A 17,658-nucleotide genomic window follows, 5' to 3' on the forward strand; every position below is an offset into this window, starting at 1 on the left:
AGTATTTACCTGGTGAAATATGTATAGGCATCACAGATAATAAGAAAAGACGCTCAGTATTTACCTGGTGAAATATGTATAGACGTCACAGATAATAAGAAAAGACGCTCAGTATTTACCTGGCTAAAGGAGAAAGAATATAATATCTATTGTTCACTGGAAACTCATTCAGAATTGTAGATGAAGTTGTGTGGGAAAAGAACTGGGGGGTGTCTAAATATACTTCTCCCACAGGCAAAGAAACTCAGAAGGGGTGATGATATGAATTACCTATTTTTATCCAAATTGTCCAAACAGATCCGCAAAAGGAAATGGATTCCTTAAAATATTTTAATGGACCCTGACCAAATATGGCTCATTAATCTATACGGTCCAAATAATAACGATCCATTCTTCCTTTAAAATATATATAATCATTTATCAAGTCTACAAGCAATACAAGACTCTATTATTATTATGGTATGAGATTATAATACCGTTTTAAATACCTCAATGGACCATAAAGAAACTCACATTACAAACTATCACTCTTATGCACTTAAGGAAGTCACGAATATCATGGATATATTGGAACTAGTGGATATATGTTCGCTTTAAAATCCCTATCTAGTGAGATATACATGGAGGAGGTTTAAAATCCTGATCTAGTGAGATATACATGGAGGAGGTTTAAAATCCTGATCTAGTGAGATATACATGGAGGAGGTTTAAAATCCCTATCTAGTGAGATATACATGGAGGAGGTTTAAAATCCCTATCTAGTGAGATATACATGGAGGAGGTTTAAAATCCCTATCTAGTGAGATATACATGGAGGAGGTTTAAAATCCCTATCTAGTGAGATATACATGGCGGAGGCTCAGTCAAGCTAGTCGTCTTGACTACTTATGTCATTCTCGCTGGCACCAAAAGTTTTTAAAGTGTTGTTAGGGGACAGAATGCGTTTGGAAAATAATTGGCATATACATTACTGCTAAAGAATTTCCACGTGGGCGAGGATATTGAACATTTTAATCAAAGCCTATTGGATGACAACTTGTTTTTAATCATGAAGAATTCATTACTGACTTTTTCCGACATTATATAGGTACAGCAGATCCCCTTATTGTATGGGACACTTTTAAATGTGTCTTTAGAGGCCATCACTTCAATACTCATTTTTAAAACAAAAGCAATTTAAGTCAAAATAATTCATATTAACAAAGGAATTAGAGGGACTAACAGTGCAGATAGATAGCAATAAAAACTGTACTATAGAGCCACAGAATAAGTTAGAGGAAAAATAAATGGAGGGCCTACCAAATTATTGTTGAATCTTCACCATAGAAATATTACCAAATATAATTTACTGAAACGTGGTACACATGACGGAGTCACCCATGATTCACCAAACTACATTTTGAAAGAGGAAGCGTATGTTTTTATTTCAGTCTCCTCCATCTCCACTAACTGAAGCTCATTGTAAGATTTTTTTTCTAATAATATTGTTAAATTAACCTCTTTGGGCTGCAGGGGCAGTATTGAGTAGCCTGGATAAAAGGTGCCCATTTCAAACGGCCTCGTACTCAATTCTTGCTCGTACAATATGCATATTATTATTACTATTGGATAGAAAACACTCTGAAGTTTCTAAAACTGTTTGAATTATATCTGTGAGTAAAACAGAACTCATTTGGCAGCAAACTTCCAAACAGGAAGTGAAAATTCTGAAAATGGGGCTCTGTGTCAGGGCCTGCCTATTCAACTGGCTTATATTTATGGATCTGTATGCACTTCATACGCCTTCCACTAGATGTCAACAGGCAGTAGAATGTTGAATGGGGTGTCTAGCTTGATCTGAGACCGAATGAGAGCTTTTGGAGTGACAGTATTCAGTTGCGCACCAGGGAACACGACATTGTCTTCTGAAATGCGTTACGTATACACGACGAAATGCTCCGGCTCTGATATTATTGGATACATATGAGAAAAACATCATAAAGTAGGATTTTCAACCGAGTTTGACCAGTTTATTCGACGTTTATTGTGATTTTTGGAATTTTTCGTTCCATGCGCCAAGAGTTGATGGGCATGTTCGTGCCACAATGCTAGCCAAAGTTGCTAATTCGACAGAAGAAATGGACATTCTAAAACCAAACAACGATTTATTCTGGAACTAGGACTCCTTGCACTACATTCTGATGGAAGATCATCAAAAGTAAGAGAATATTTATGATGTTATTTCGTATTTTTGTGGTAAATGTTGGCTCCAACAAGGCGGAGAATATGTGAGCGCTGTCTCACAATATTGCATGCTGTATGTTGTACTAAAGTTATTTTTTAAAATCTAACACAGCGGTTGCATTAACCTTTTCTCAATCTAGGGGGTGCTGTTTCAACTTTGTCATTTATCGTTCCCAAATTAAACTGCCTCGTACTCAATTATTGCTCGTACAATATGCATATTATTATTACTATTGGATAGAAAACACTCTCTAGTTTCTAAAACCGTTTGAATTATTTCTCTGAGTGAAACAGAACTCGTTTGGCAGCGAAATTCCTGACAGGTACTGCAAAATCTGAAAATGTTGACTCTGTTCTAGGATCAGTTTAAAACTCTGTATGTATCCTATGGGTCGACATGAACTGCACGCGCCTTCCCCTGGATGTCAGTAACCAATGAGAATTGGAATGGAGTTTCTAGGCAGATCTGAGACCATATAAAAGCCCATGGCATGGGGGGTGCACTCTTTTCATTGTTCGTCATTGCGCAAAGCAGAACCTCAGCATGGCGTTCTGAAAAGCTCAAGTTATCGGCCTTAGACATATCCTGCTCTGATTTAATTCGATATACAGTGGGGAGAACAAGTATTTGATACACTGCCGATTTTGCAGGTTTTCCTACTTACAAAGCATGTAGAGGTCTGTAATTTTTATCATAGGTACACTTCAACTGTGAGAGACGGAATCTAAAACAAAAATCCCGAAAATCACATTGTATGATTTTTAAGTAATTAATTAGCATTTTATTGCAAGACATAAGTATTTGATACATCAGAAAAGCAGAACTTAATATTTGGTACTGAATCCTTTGTTTGCAATTACAGAGATCATACGTTTCCTGTAGTTCTTGACCAGGTTTGCACACACTGCAGCAGGGATTTTGGCCCACTCCTCCATACAGACCTTCTCCAGATCCTTCAGGTTTCGGGGCTGTCGCTGGGCAATACGGACTTTCAGCTCCCTCCAAAGATTTTCTATTGGGTTCAGGTCTGGAGACTGGCTAGGCCACTCCAGGACCTTGAGATACTTCTTACGGAGCCACTCCTTAGTTGCCCTGGCTGTGTGTTTCGGGTCGTTGTCATGCTGGAAGACCCAGCCACGACCCATCATCAATGCTCTTACTGAGGGAAGGAGGTTGTTGGCTAAGATCTCGCAATACATGGCCCCATCCATCCTCCCCTCAATACGGTGCAGTCGTCCTGTCCCCTTTGCAGAAAAGCATCCCCAAAGAATGATGTTTCCACCTCCATGCTTCACGGTTGGGATGGTGTTCTTGGGGTTGTACTCATCCTTCTTCTTCCTCCAAACACGGCGAGTGGAGTTTAGACCAAAAAGCTCTATTTTTGAATCATCAGACCACATGACCTTCTCCCATTCCTCCTCTGGATCATCCAGATGGTCATTGGCAAACTTCAGACGGGCCTGGACATGCGCCTGCTTGAGCAGGGGGACCTTGTGTGCGCTGCAGGATTTTAATCCATGACGGCGTAGTGTGTTACTAATGGTTTTCTTTGAGACTGTGGTCCCAGCTCTCTTCAGGTCATTGACCAGGTCCTGCCGTGTAGTTCTGGGCTGATCCCTCACCTTCCTCATGATCATTGATGCCCCACGAGGTGAGATCTTGCATGGAGCCCCAGACCGAGGGTGATTGACCATCATCTTGAACTTCTTCTATTTTCTTCTATTTTCTAATAATTGCGCCAACAGTTGTTGCCTTCTCACCAAGCTGCTTGCCTATTGTCCTGTAGCCCATCCCAGCCTTGTGCAGGTCTACAATTTTATCCTTGATGTCCTTACACAGCTCTCTGGTCTTGGCCATTGTGGAGAGGTTGGAGTCTGTTTGATTGAGTGTGTGGACAGGTGTCTTTTATACAGGTAACGAGTTCAAACAGGTGCAGTTAATACAGGTAATGAGTGGAGAACAGGAGGGCTTCTTAAAGAAAAACTAACAGGTCTGTGAGAGCCGGAATTCTTACTGGTTGGTAGGTGATCAAATACTTATGTCATGCAATAAAATGCAAATGAATTACTTAAAAATCATACAATGTGATTTTCGGGATTTTTGTTTTAGATTCCGTCTCTCACAGTTGAAGTGTACCTATGATAAAAATTACAGACCTCTACATGCTTTGTAAGTAGGAAAACCTGCAAAATCGGCAGTGTATCAAATACTTGTTCTCCCCACTGTAGGTGTTAGAAACATCATAACGTAGTTATTTTAAACCGAGTTATATATATATAGTTATGTATATTGCAATTTTCGGAATTTCCTTAGTATTGCGTTTTGAAGATTTGGGCATGTCTGCGCCACATAGCTAATGCTTGCTGCTATTTCCAAAGTTGAAGAGGACGTTCTACAACCGAGCAACGATTCTTTTGGACAAAGGACAACTTGCCCAAGATTCTGATGGATGCTCGTCCAAAAGTAAGAGCTATTTATGATGTTAATAAGTATTTCTGTGGAAAAATGTAAAATAATTTGTCCGCCATTAATTTCGGCACTGGTCTGGCTGTAACGCACACTGTATGTCTAGTAACGTTAATTTTAAAAATCTAACACAGCGGTTGCATTAATAACTAATGCATCTTTCATTTGCTGTCCAACCTGTATTTTTTTGTCAAGTTTACGATTAGTTATCGATTAGATTAGGTGCCTCTCCAAGATGGCGCCGGACAGATTGCTTCAAGTTTGGCTACAATTCACATTGTATAACCACGATTTGTGCCTCTAAATATGCACATTTTCGAACAAATCCTATATGCATTGTGTATATAAATCACAGTTCTACATTGCAGCTGCAATCTGAAATAGTGCCGAAGCAGCCAGAATAATTACAGAGACCAACGTCAAATACCTAAATACTCATCACAAAACTTTTCTGAAAAATACACAGCGTACAGCAAATGAAAGACCAATATCTTGTGAATCCAGCCAATATTTCAAATTTTTTAAGTGTTTTACAACAAAAACACAATATAGCATTATATTAGCTTACTACAATAGCCTACCACACAACAGCATTGATTCAAGGCAACAGTATTGATAGCGACAAAACCAGCAAAAGATATTAATTATTTCACTAAACTTCATAAACTTCATCAGATGACAGTCCTATAACATCATATTACACAATACATATATGGTTTGTTCGGAAATGTGCATATTTAGAGCTGAAATCCGTGGTTATACATTGTGAAAATGTAGCAACTATTTTCCAGAATCTCCTGATATATTTCTGACACTCACCTATTCTGACCAAATAACTCATCATAAACTTTACTAAAAAATACATGGTGTATAGGAAATGATAGATACACTAGTTCTTAATGCAATCGCCGTGTTAGAATTCTAAAAATAACTTCAGTACGACATGCAGCTTACGTTATAGCGAGAGAGCGCCCAAAATCAAGGCGGAAAACACAACAACACATTTTCGACAGAAATAGGAAATAACATACATAAGGGAACTCTGTGACGGGAGCCGTATGGTTAGTGAAGAAAGTCCCATTGCGAATGTACGGTCCCTTACTAGACGTCCGGCGACGTTTCTAAAAATCGCGGACGGCGTCGGGCCGTAGGCGGGGGAGAGCTCTTTCGGGAAGTCATCGAAGAAAATGTCTCGTACGTTCGGTTTCCGTTTTATAAAAATAACAAATTTTTGACTTTTTTCCGCATTCTCGAAAATTCCCACAAGAGGGTAAATAAATCATATTGCAAGCGCACGAGCACGTGGCAAACGAGCGCGGCCTTTTCTCCTAAACGGAAAATATTTCAAAGACGAAACTCGGCGAGCGTAGGTTTGGAGTAATGGGCAGTTGGCCCCGAACAAGATGGCGTCGAGGCCTCGGCGCTTTTTGAGTTATGGCCATTTTACTGGGATTAAAGGTCAAAAACGCAAAGTAGGGTGCTAATTTGACCGCTTCACGTCAAAGTACATAAGCATACGGTGTCAGGAAAAAAGAACCAGCCGTTTATCTATCGTAATTTAAGAGAAATCGTACATTGTCCAGTTGGTCATGTTCACAAAGAGGATTTTTTTGTTGAAAATCACAGATCCAGTTGCAGTGTGTTCAGACGAACATTTTTAAAGTGGGTCTCGAAGCTCTGCGAGAATTCTGTGATTTTATGTGATTTTATGGAGTAACACACACTCATTTAACCCTCTGTAAATAAGTCACTTCTTAACATAAAGACTTAAAACTCAATATTATATAAGAGCCTACCCCAAGGAGGGTATGTGTTCACTTTCAGCTTCCTATGTCAACTGGAAGTACCTTAAGATGGTGCCATAGGGTCAGATTTGAAGGGTAATAAAGGTCAGATCTTTTCAAAACTTCACTTGTGTGATTAGACAACCCTCATGAACTGTAAATCAGTCATTTCTCCCAACAGATGTCAAAGAAAAGCTCTCACACACAAACACACACACAAAAAGGAAGGATGGAGTGAAAAGTACGGTGCTTAAAGACACACAAAGCCTGCAATGGCATTACTATTATCTCCAGGCCGTGCCGAGTTCAACGAGATGCCCCGCTTGACCGTAGCTCGCACGGTCTGAGCGCAGCGACAGTGACAAGAAGACAGAGCAAAATGACCCTTTGACCTCAATGTCAATTTGATTTGCTTTTGGGAGACAGAGAGAGAACCGTTAAGGTTAGAAGCACAATTTGACCTCAGGAATGTTCTTAAGGTCCTCCCGATCTGTGCAAGCCTAACCTTGACCTTGTGGCATTAACCCTTAACAGTTAAAAGAAGGTGTTTACATCAAACAGTTTACAATGACATCTCTCCCCATTGGAATACATTGACTGCGCCTCTAAATTCAACCTGAAGCCTATGTGGGTTATGAATGTCTTATGAACCTGTCTTTGATGTCAGTCCATCAGGCCACCATGAGGTCTACCTGTGTCGATTCTAAGCTTCCTGGAGCAACCGGAAGTGGTTAAATCACCCTAAAAGTATTTTGCCATACCCAACCTGCAGTTTGAGAGAAATAGTGCATTCAACCCTATGTAAATCAGTCAATTTTTAACATACAGACTTAAAACTCAGGATTCTGTAAAAGCCTACTCCAGTGATGATAAGTGTTTACTTTTAGCTTCCTGTGCCAACCGGAAGTTCCATAATTGGTGTCAAATGGGCTGTTTCGAAGGGTTAAAAATGTCAAATCTTTCCAAAACTTCATATATGCGAATAGACAACCCTCATGAACTGTAAATCAGTCATTCATCCCATCAGATTTAAAAAAAAAAAAGTACACACTCACACAGAAATGATGGAGGGACACACTGAGGGGCTAAGAGGCAGACAGTGCCTGCAGTAGTTACTTTTGTTCCAACTTTTAAAGAACCGTCAGACCTAGAGTTCTGAAACTTTACAAACCTGTTCTAGACCTCGGGTTGATTGTGCACGGTGAATTATGTGGCTCTAGAAGGTTCTCGGATCGATAAAAAGCATTGTGTATTTGCCATGTGTTCAATTAATTTTGACCTCAATGAAACTGACGACATTTAGAAAAGTCCCAGAGTCTCAAAACTAGGTGCATTGAAACCGGCTCGGCCCATAGAGACAGACCCCAACAAGCCTGTTTGATTGCTCATTCAAGGACCCCGTAGCAAGGCAATGAAAAAAGTGGAGTTTCAGCACCAATTAGGGTTTTGCTCGGGCACCGAATGACCTATCGAGCCGAAACTTGGAATTCGAGGTCGCCTCACATAGGGCTAAACATATTGTGAGAACTGGACCCGCAGCTAGAACATAACTACGTATTATTTGTTTTATTATGGTTTAAATAGAAGGCGCTGTGAATTTTGGGCCTGCTCTGAAATATGTTATAGTTGGCTTCTAAAGGAGTTGGAAAAAGTGAGTTTGGAGTCAGATGGTATCATTTTGGTGTCTGAAAATAACCAATTGACTGATGGACACTGACTTGCTAGTTCACTTTTGTACATTTGCAACATGTTTAAACGGGGAGGTACCATCACCAAAATCGACATGATGAAATTTCACGCAACGAGCGATGGAGAGGAACCACTATCACTGCCCGGCCATCCTGAGGTCATCAGGCCGTTCAATTTTGTATTTCTAAAGTATTTAAAGAATGCACGTTACATTTGCAATATGATTCAACACATCATATTGCAAACGTAACAGAATCATATTGCAAATGTAACAGTGTGTGTTATGTTTGCAATATGATTCAACACATCATATTGCAAACGTAACAGAATCATATTGCAAATGTAACAGTGTGTGTTATGTTTGCAATATGATTCAACACATCATATTGCAAACGTAACAGAATCATATTGCAAATGTAACGTGCATACCACCAAAATAGCATTCTGAGATAAAAATGACATCACCATAGTCTCCAGGCCGTGCCGAGTTCAACGAGATGCCCCGCTTGACTGTAGCTCGCTCGGTCTGAGCGCAGTAACAGTGACAAGAAGATGACCCTTGACCTACATTTCAAGACTTTTGCTTTTGGGAGACAGAGAGAGAACTGTTAAGGTTTAGAAGCACCATTTGACCTCAGGAACGTTCCTAAGGTGTCTGTGCAAACCTTGAACGTGTGGCATTAACCCTTAACAGTTAAAAGAAGGTGTTTACATCAAACAGTTTACAATGACATCTCACCCCCTAGGAACACATTGCCTGCACCCCTAAATTCAACCTGAAGCCTATGTGGGTTATGAATGTCTTATGAACCTGTCTTCAATGACAATCCATCAAGCCACTATGAGGTCTACCTGTGTTGATTCTAAGCTTCCTGGAGCAACCGGAAGTGCCTTAAGATGGTGTCATAGATGCTGTTTTGAAAGGTTAAAAGGTCAGAACTTTTCAAAACTTCATATATGTGATTAGACAACCCTCATGAACTGTAAATCAGTCATTTCTCCCAACAGATGTCAAAGAAAAGCTCTCACACACACACATACACACAAGGATGGAGTGAAAAAGTACGGTGCTTAAAGACACACATAGCCTGCAATGGCCTTACCATTATCTCCAGGCCGTGCCGAGTTCAACGAGATGCCCCGCTTAACCGTAGCTCGCTCGGTCTGAGCGCAGCGACCGTTACAAGAAGACGGACCCAAATGACCCCTTGACCTCAATGTCAATTTGATTTGCTTTTGGGAGACAGAGAGAGAACCGTTAAGGTTAGAAGCACAATTTGACCTCAGGAATGTTCTTAAGGTCCTCCCAATCTGTGCAAGCCTAACCTTGACCTTGTGGCATTAACCCTGACCTCAGGAACGTTCCTAAGGTCCTCCCGATCTGTGCAAGCCTAACCTTGACTGTGTGGCATTAACCCTTAAAACCTTTTCTCAATCTAGGGGGTGCTGTTTCCACTTTGGAAAATATCGTCTCCAAATTAAACTGCCTCATACTCAATTCTTGCTCGTACAATATGCATATTATTATTACTATTGGATAGAAAACAATCTCTAGTTTCTAAAACCGTTTGAATTATGTCTGTGGGTGAACCAGAACTCTTTCTGCAGCGAAATCCATGACAGGAACTGCGAAGGTCTGAAAACGAGGCTCTGTTCTCAGATCAGTTTAAAGCTCTGTATGTATCCTATGGGTCGACATGAACTGCACCCGCCTTCCCCTGGATGTCAGTAACCAATGAGAAGTGGAATGGAGTTTCTACGTAGTTCTCAGAGCTTATAAAAGGCCAAGGAACAAAGTGAGCTCTCTTTTCGACGTTCGTCATTGCGCAAGGCAAGACCTCAGGATGGCATTTTGAAACGCTCAGCTATCGACCTTAGATATATCCGTCTGTAATTTAATTCGATATAGGTGTTAGAAACATCATAACGAAGTTATTTTAAACCGAGTTATATCAGTTTATGCGAGTATATTGCTATTTTCGGAATTTCCTTAGTATTGCGTTTTGGGGATTTGGGCATCCGAAGTTGAAGACGACGTTTTACAACCAAGCAACGATTCTTTTGGACAAAGGACACATTGCCCAAGACTCTGATGGAAGCTCGTCCAAAAGTAAGAGCTATTTATGATGTTATTCCGTATTTATGTGGAAAAATGTAAACGGATTTGTCCGCCATTATTGCGGCACTAGTCTGGCTGTAACGCACACTGTATGTCTAGTAACGTTAATTTTAAAAATCTAACTCAGCGGTTGCATTAATAACTAATGCATCTTTCATTTGCTGTCCAACCTGTATTTTTTTGTCAATCTAATCGATAAATAATCGTAAACTTAGGTGCCTTTCCAAGATGGCGCAGACCAGAATGCATGACCTGTTGCCACTGATCACATTGTATAACCACGATTTGTGCTGCTAAATATGCACCTTTTCGAACAAAACCTATATGCATTGTGTAATATGATGTTACAGGACTGTCATCTGACGAAGTATATCAAGGTTAGTCAAAAATTATATATCTTTTGCTGTATTGTTACGATCGCTAACCTGTGCTGCTGGTAAATTGCTTGTGTTTCTGGCTATTGTGCTAAGCTAATATAATGCTATATTGTGTTTTCGCTGTAAAACACTTAAAAAATCTGACATATTGGCTGGATTCACAAGATGTTGGGCTTTCATTTGCTGTACGCTGTGTATTTTTCAGAAATGTTTTAAGATGAGTAATTAGGTATTTGACGTTGGTCTCTGTACTTATTCTGGCAGCTTCGGCACTATTTCAGATTGCAGCTGCAATATAGAACTGTGATTTATACCTGAAATATGCACATTTTTCTAAAAAAACATATGTTATACAATAAATATGTTATCAGACTGTCATCTTATGAAGTTGTTTCTTGGTTAGTGGCTATATATATCTTTATTTGGTCGAAATTGTGATAGCTACCCCTGCAGGAAAAAAATGGTGGAGAAAAAAAAGTTGTGTCTTTTGCTATCGTGGTTAGCTAATAGATTTACATATTGTGTCTTCCCTGTAAAACATTTTAAAAATCAGAAATGATGGCTGGATTCACAAGATGTGTATCTTTCATCTGGTGTCTTGGACTTGTGATTTAATGATATTTAGATGCTAGTATTTACTTGTGACGCTATGCTAGGCTATGCTAGTCAGCTTTTTTACTGTGGGGGGTGCTCCCGGATCCGGGATGCTGTGCAAGTATCAATGGGTGTTGGCCTGAGTGATTTATGGAGGTTTTCAAAAAAAGTCCAAAAATATAGTTTTTTTTCTGGAAAATATTTTTTGTTTTTTCTTCTCGAGTCAATGGCCTGAGTGATTTATGGAGTTTTTCCAAAAAACTCAAAAAATATTCTAAGTCCAAACTTTTCGTGTACCTGGTATTTTTTTTAGGTTACCAGGTGCCATTTTTCAAGACGGTTGAAATTGCTTTTAGGGGGCATCCAGACTTCCATACCCGCTCTGGGAGCACTATTCTACGGACAAAAATCAATGGGTGTTGGCCTGAGTGATTTATGGAGGTTTTCAAAAAATGTCAAAAAATATTCTGTTTCATGTTTTGGGTTACCAGGCGTCATTTTTCAAAACGGTTTTAAATGCTTTTAGGTGTCATCCAGACGTCCAGATGGGGGGTGATAAGTTTTTTCTAATTTATTCACATTTTTGACTTCATATTAAATCAGATTGCAAATGCACAAAACATATTCCTTAAGTACATGTAAACATTTATAAAAAATTATGATAATAAAATGTGACTAAAGTATTTTCATACAGTTCTTATACATGTGTAATTGACATAAAAATTCGAAAAACGGTCCAGAAAGCACTTTTTTAAAGGGGGTGATACGTTTTTTCCAAATTTTTGACATGTTTGACTTTTGACTTTTGACTTCCTATGAAATCACAATCCAAATGCACAAAACATATTCCTTAAGTACAAATAAAAATTTCCCAAAAAATTATGTTAATAAAATTTGACAAAAGTATTTTCATACAGTTCTTACACATGTGTAATTGACATAACAATCGAAAGAATTTCGAAAAACGGTCCAGAAAGCACTTTTTTAAGGGGGTGATAAGTTTTTGCCAAAACTTTCAAAATTTCAAAATTTTACTCTTGGGTCTTGACTTGCGTTACAATAGGCCTATGAAAAATTAGGATAGAACGCACTCGCCCACTATAGGATTTTTGGGGTGTTACACAGCTCATTTACAATATGGCATTTGCCATCAACTTTGGATGAAACACCGCCAGAAGTAGTGTATTTGTCCATCGTGTATATGGTCCGCCCACTGCCAATAACTTGCCATGTTATTTTGTACAATTGGGGGGGAGTTCCCTTACATCATAAATGGGTCCTACTTTTGTTGAGCTTCCATCAGAATGTTGCACAAGGGGTCCTTTGTCCAGAACAATCGTTGTTTGGTTTTAGAGTGTCCTTTTTCCCTCTCGAATTAGCAAGCAAAACTAGCCAAGTGGCGCGAAGCTGTCCACCGTGAACAAACGCAGAGAACGGAACACGCCAAAACTCCCGAAAAAATGTCAATACTCTGATAAAACTATATTGAAAAAACATACTTTACGATGATATTATCACATTTATCAGATAAAATCAAAGCCGGAGATATTAGACGTCTATAACGAATGCTTTTCAGAAGCCAATACTGATGACCTTTCTGCGCCTTCCTGAACAAAGGAATTTGGGGTCATGTCATTCCAAGCTCTCTCTTTTGACCATAGATATACCTAGAAACCCCATTTCACCTCTCACAGCCTATTGACATCTAGTGGAAGGCGTAGGAAGTGCATGTATACTAATAGATTTCAAGCAAATTTATAGAGAGGCCCTGGAACAGAGCCTCGATTTCAGATTTTTCACTTTCTGACAGGAAGTTTGCTGCAAAATAAGTTCTGTTTTACTCACAGATATAATTCAAACGGTTTTAGAAACTTGAGAGTGTTTTCTATCCAATAGTAATAATAATATGCATATTGTACGAGCAAGAATAGAGTACGAGGCCGTTTAAATTGGGCACGATTTTTTCCCAAGGTGAAAATAGCGCCCTCTATCCTCAACAGGTTTTAAAGACAAAAAACGTTACACCTGTGCCATATAGACTGAATGGCACATGGTATATGAACTGATACACAAAACAACGCTTCATTCAAAAATTTAAATTTAAATCATACAAAATTAAGAATTTCAACATTCACCTGGAGTTAACTCTGCAAATAGCACTGCTGGGTGATTTGAAAGGTCATAGTCAATCGATCAATAATATAATTATACTCATAGAAAAAAATCTTTAATTTACCATTTGAAGAAACTATGAGAATAAAGGTTCAGATATTTTGTGAAACATTACAGCTGTCACATCGACTCCGGCTCCTCAACTCCGGCGTTGCCGGTATTCTAACCACCGGTCATGAGTCCATCATTACGCACACCTGCACGTCATCATGAGGCACACCTGGACTCCATTACCTCACTTATTACCTTCCCTATATCTGGCACTCCCTTAGGTTCTTTCCCCCAGTCAGTATTGTTCCTTTGTTTATGCGTAGACGCTATTGTTACATTGTCTCATTCCATGTTTGTTGTTTTATTAACCTGTTATGGCTGCAAGGGAAATTATTGAGTAGCCAGAAAAAAGGTGCCCATTTCAAACGGCCTCGTACTCAATTCTTGCTCGTACAATATGCATATTATTTATTACCTTTGGATATAAAACACCTTCTAGTTTCTAAAACAGGTTTAATTATTTCTCTAAGTGAAACATAACTCTTTTTACAGCCCATTTTCTGGAAAAAGTGAATTTTCCAAGAAGCTATGTCTCTCTTCAAGATACTCTCTATAAAAGGCCTTGGCACTTGGGACTGTACAAACACGTCACACATCTTCCCCTGGTTGTCATGCGGAAGTGAGAGAAAAAAGGACTTGATTATCTCTGTCAGGGACTGAAAGGAACCTCTTTGAGTGATAAGTGCGCACTTTATAATTTTTTCTGGGCGCGAAGTAGGAACTGGACCGCGCTCCTGGAAAACACTCGTTATAGGTGAATATGACCTCCAGCTTCGATTTTCTTTGATACATGTCACAAAATCATCCTAAAGTATGTTTTTTCAATATACTTTAATTATATTATTGAAATTTATTCTGGACTTTAGACGTGATGCGACGCAAGAATTTTGTCAAGACGGAGAGGTTAGCATGGCATGGCCAGTGTGTCATGCTAATTCAACAGGGACATCGTTCGTTCTAGGTCCAAATGAACACGGTTCTGAACAAAGGACCCTTTGGAGAACATTCTGATGGAAAATCAACAAAGATAAGGACCCAATTTGGGATGCTTTTTCATATATCTGTCGAACTGTGCTATCGCTAGCGTTTGACTATAATCAATGCTGCTGTGTGTTAGCTATTGTAGTAAGCTAATATAACGATATATTGTGTTTTCGCTGTAAAACACTTCAGAAATCGGAAATATTGTCTGTATTCACAAGATCTTTCTCTTTCATTAGCTATCCACCATATATTTTTCTGAAATCTTTTCTGATGTGAAATTAGAAGTAGACGTTGGTGTCTGTTTTCTCTGGCTACTGCCGTGCGATTTCTTACTGTAGCTATGATGGTAGCAGTAATGTAAAACTGATTTATAGCTAAAATATTCAACTTTTTCGAACAAAACATAGATTTATTGTGTAACATGTTATAGGACTGTCATCTGAGGGAGTTTTTTCTAGGTTATTTAGGTTAGTTCTAGGTTAGTTAGGTTGGCTTTGCATGCTAGCTGCATGCTAGCTGCATGCTACCGGTGCTGTGAAAAATATCTGTCTCTCTTTTTGTATTTGGTGGTGAGCTAACATGAATATATGTGGTGTTTTCGCTGTAAAACATTTAAAGAATCTGAAATATTGTCTGTATTCACAAGATCTTTCTCTTTCATTAGCTATCCACCATATATTTCTCTGAAATGTTTTCTGAAGTGTAATAAGGTAGTTGACGTTGGTGTCTGTATTTTCTCTGGCTACTCCCGTGCGATTTCTTACTGTAGCTATGATGGTAGCAGTAATGTAAAACTGATTTATAGCTAAAATATGCATTTTTTTTGAACAAAACATAGATTTATTGTGTAACATGTTATAGGACTGTCATCTGAGGTAGTTTTTTCTAGGTTATTTAGGTTGGTTCTAGGTTAGTTAGGTTGGCTTGTGCATGCTAAATGCAGCCTACTTGTGCTGTGAAAAATGTCTTTCTGTCTTTTTTTATTTGGTGGTGACCTAACATAAATATATGTGGTGTTTTCTCTGTAAAACATTTAAAAAATCGGACATGTTGGCTGGATTGACAAGATGTTTATCTTTCAAATGCTGTATTGGACTTGTTAATGTGTGAAAGTTAAATATTTTACAAAAATAGATTTTGAATTTCGCGCTCTGCACTTGGACAGGCTGTTGTCATATTGATCCCGATGTCGGGCTTGCAGCCTGAAGAAGTTAAATGTTTCACCTGCACCTGCTTCACGACTCTCAGCATCTTCGTTACAGAATACTGACTCTAACAATGGAAGCAGCAGGAAAACAGAATCTCTCAGATGGTCGATGAGCAGGGATACCGTCTACGTCAACACCATGATAAGCTGGCACAACTGGAGACGGCAATGGAAGAGGTTTTTCGCAGTGTGCAACATCTCAAACATACTCTGGAGGTGATGCCGTCAACTAGCAGAGGATACTCTACAACCGAGCGATGCCTGTTTGTCCCTCCTGGAGAAATATGACGGCACCCCATCTAAATGACGTGGCTTCCTACTTCAGTGCTCCCTCTACTTTGCGCACCAGATGGGAGCCCCCACCACCGAGATGAGGAGCTAGATTCATAAGAGGGGTTCATGGCTCTGTTCAAACGCATCATCACACGGAGGGCAAAGGGGGGGGCGCCCAGCGTTTTGTAGCTATTCAGAAGAGGTCTGTGCGAGAAGATCCAGATGGAACCGGCCTGTCGAGACGACAACCTCTCATTGTGATGGCCATCCGTCTAGATAATCTACTTCTGGAGTGTTGGTACTCTCATCGCTTCTCTCCCTCCTTCAGTGAACACTCTGGATCAGAGCCTGAATCCATGAAGGTAGGGGTCACACCTCCCCGCGGTGGAGCGACGCAGACGGAGACAGCTGGGGCTCTGTCTGTATTGTGGTCAAGGAGGGATCCAGCTCCAGCGGTGTCCGGTATTTCCTAATCCGGGATCCACAAGAGCAGATGGACGGTCACGTGATCTTCCACCTCCTGGGGCAGGAGGGAGTTTTCCATCTTTATTACTTTCTGCTTTGGTGTCCATCACACTAGTTGACTGTCCCTCATGTACAGTGTCTACAGCGTTAGTGCATTCCGGTGACGCGGGGAACTTTATTGACCAGACCCTTGCCTCCTCTCTTAACATCTCATACCCGCTGTCCTCTCCTTTCCTGGTTCAAGCCCTCGATAATCGGCCACTAGGATCTGGAACCATCGCACACATCACCCAACCACTCACCCTCACCGTGGAGTCCATTCATCAGGATAACATCCCCTTCTTCATCACCAGTGCACTAGGTCACAACATCATCCTCGCCATAACCCCACAATTTCATGGCTGAGGATGAGAATCACAGACTGGTCACCCGAATACCGGAGGACCTGCTTCCCCATCCCTTGTGGTTCCATGTTGGTTGAGAGTCCTGTGGTTGCCCTTCAGCCCAACATCCCGGAGGTATACCAGAACCTGCGGGAGGTATTCTCCAAGACCCGCACAACATGTCTTCCTCCTCATCGCCCCTGGGACTGTGCCATCGACCTGCTGGCAGGTATTTCTCGCACTACCCAATCCATCTCTGAGAAATACTGGTGGCCCACCTTGGCACAGGACGTCACACGCTATGTCAACTCCTGTTCCTTATGTGCCAAACCAAATCCCCCACGGAAAGCTCCAGCAGGGAAACTCCTTCCCCTTCCCGTGCCTCAGCGCACCTGGTCCCAACTATCCATTGACTTTGTTACTGATCTCCCCTCCTCTGACGGTTTCACCACCATTTGTTGGTTGTGGATAGATTTTCAAAATCCTGTCGTTTAATCCCTCTTTCTGGTCTCCCTACTGCTCTTCAGGTCGCGGAGGCACTATTCCAACAGGTCTTCCGGCATTATGGCCTTCCGGAGGACATTGTCTTCAACCATGGCCCCCAATTCACATCACAGGTATGGAGAACCTTTATGGAGAAGCTCGGGGTTCATGGTCAGCCTCACTTCCGGGTATCGGGCTCAGTCCAACGGACAGGTGGAGAGGATGAACCAGGAGCTGGGGAGGTTCCTGAGGAGACACTATCAGGACCGGCATGGAGTGGACTCGATTCCTTACATTGTTCGGAGTACACCCAGAACTCGCTACGTCACTCCTTCACTGGGTTGACCCCCTTCTAGTGTGTTCTGGGTTTTTAGCTCCGTGGACCCC

This window comes from Salvelinus alpinus, chromosome 2 (genome assembly GCF_045679555.1).
Source record: "Salvelinus alpinus chromosome 2, SLU_Salpinus.1, whole genome shotgun sequence".
Taxonomy (NCBI): Eukaryota; Metazoa; Chordata; class Actinopteri; order Salmoniformes; family Salmonidae; genus Salvelinus; species Salvelinus alpinus.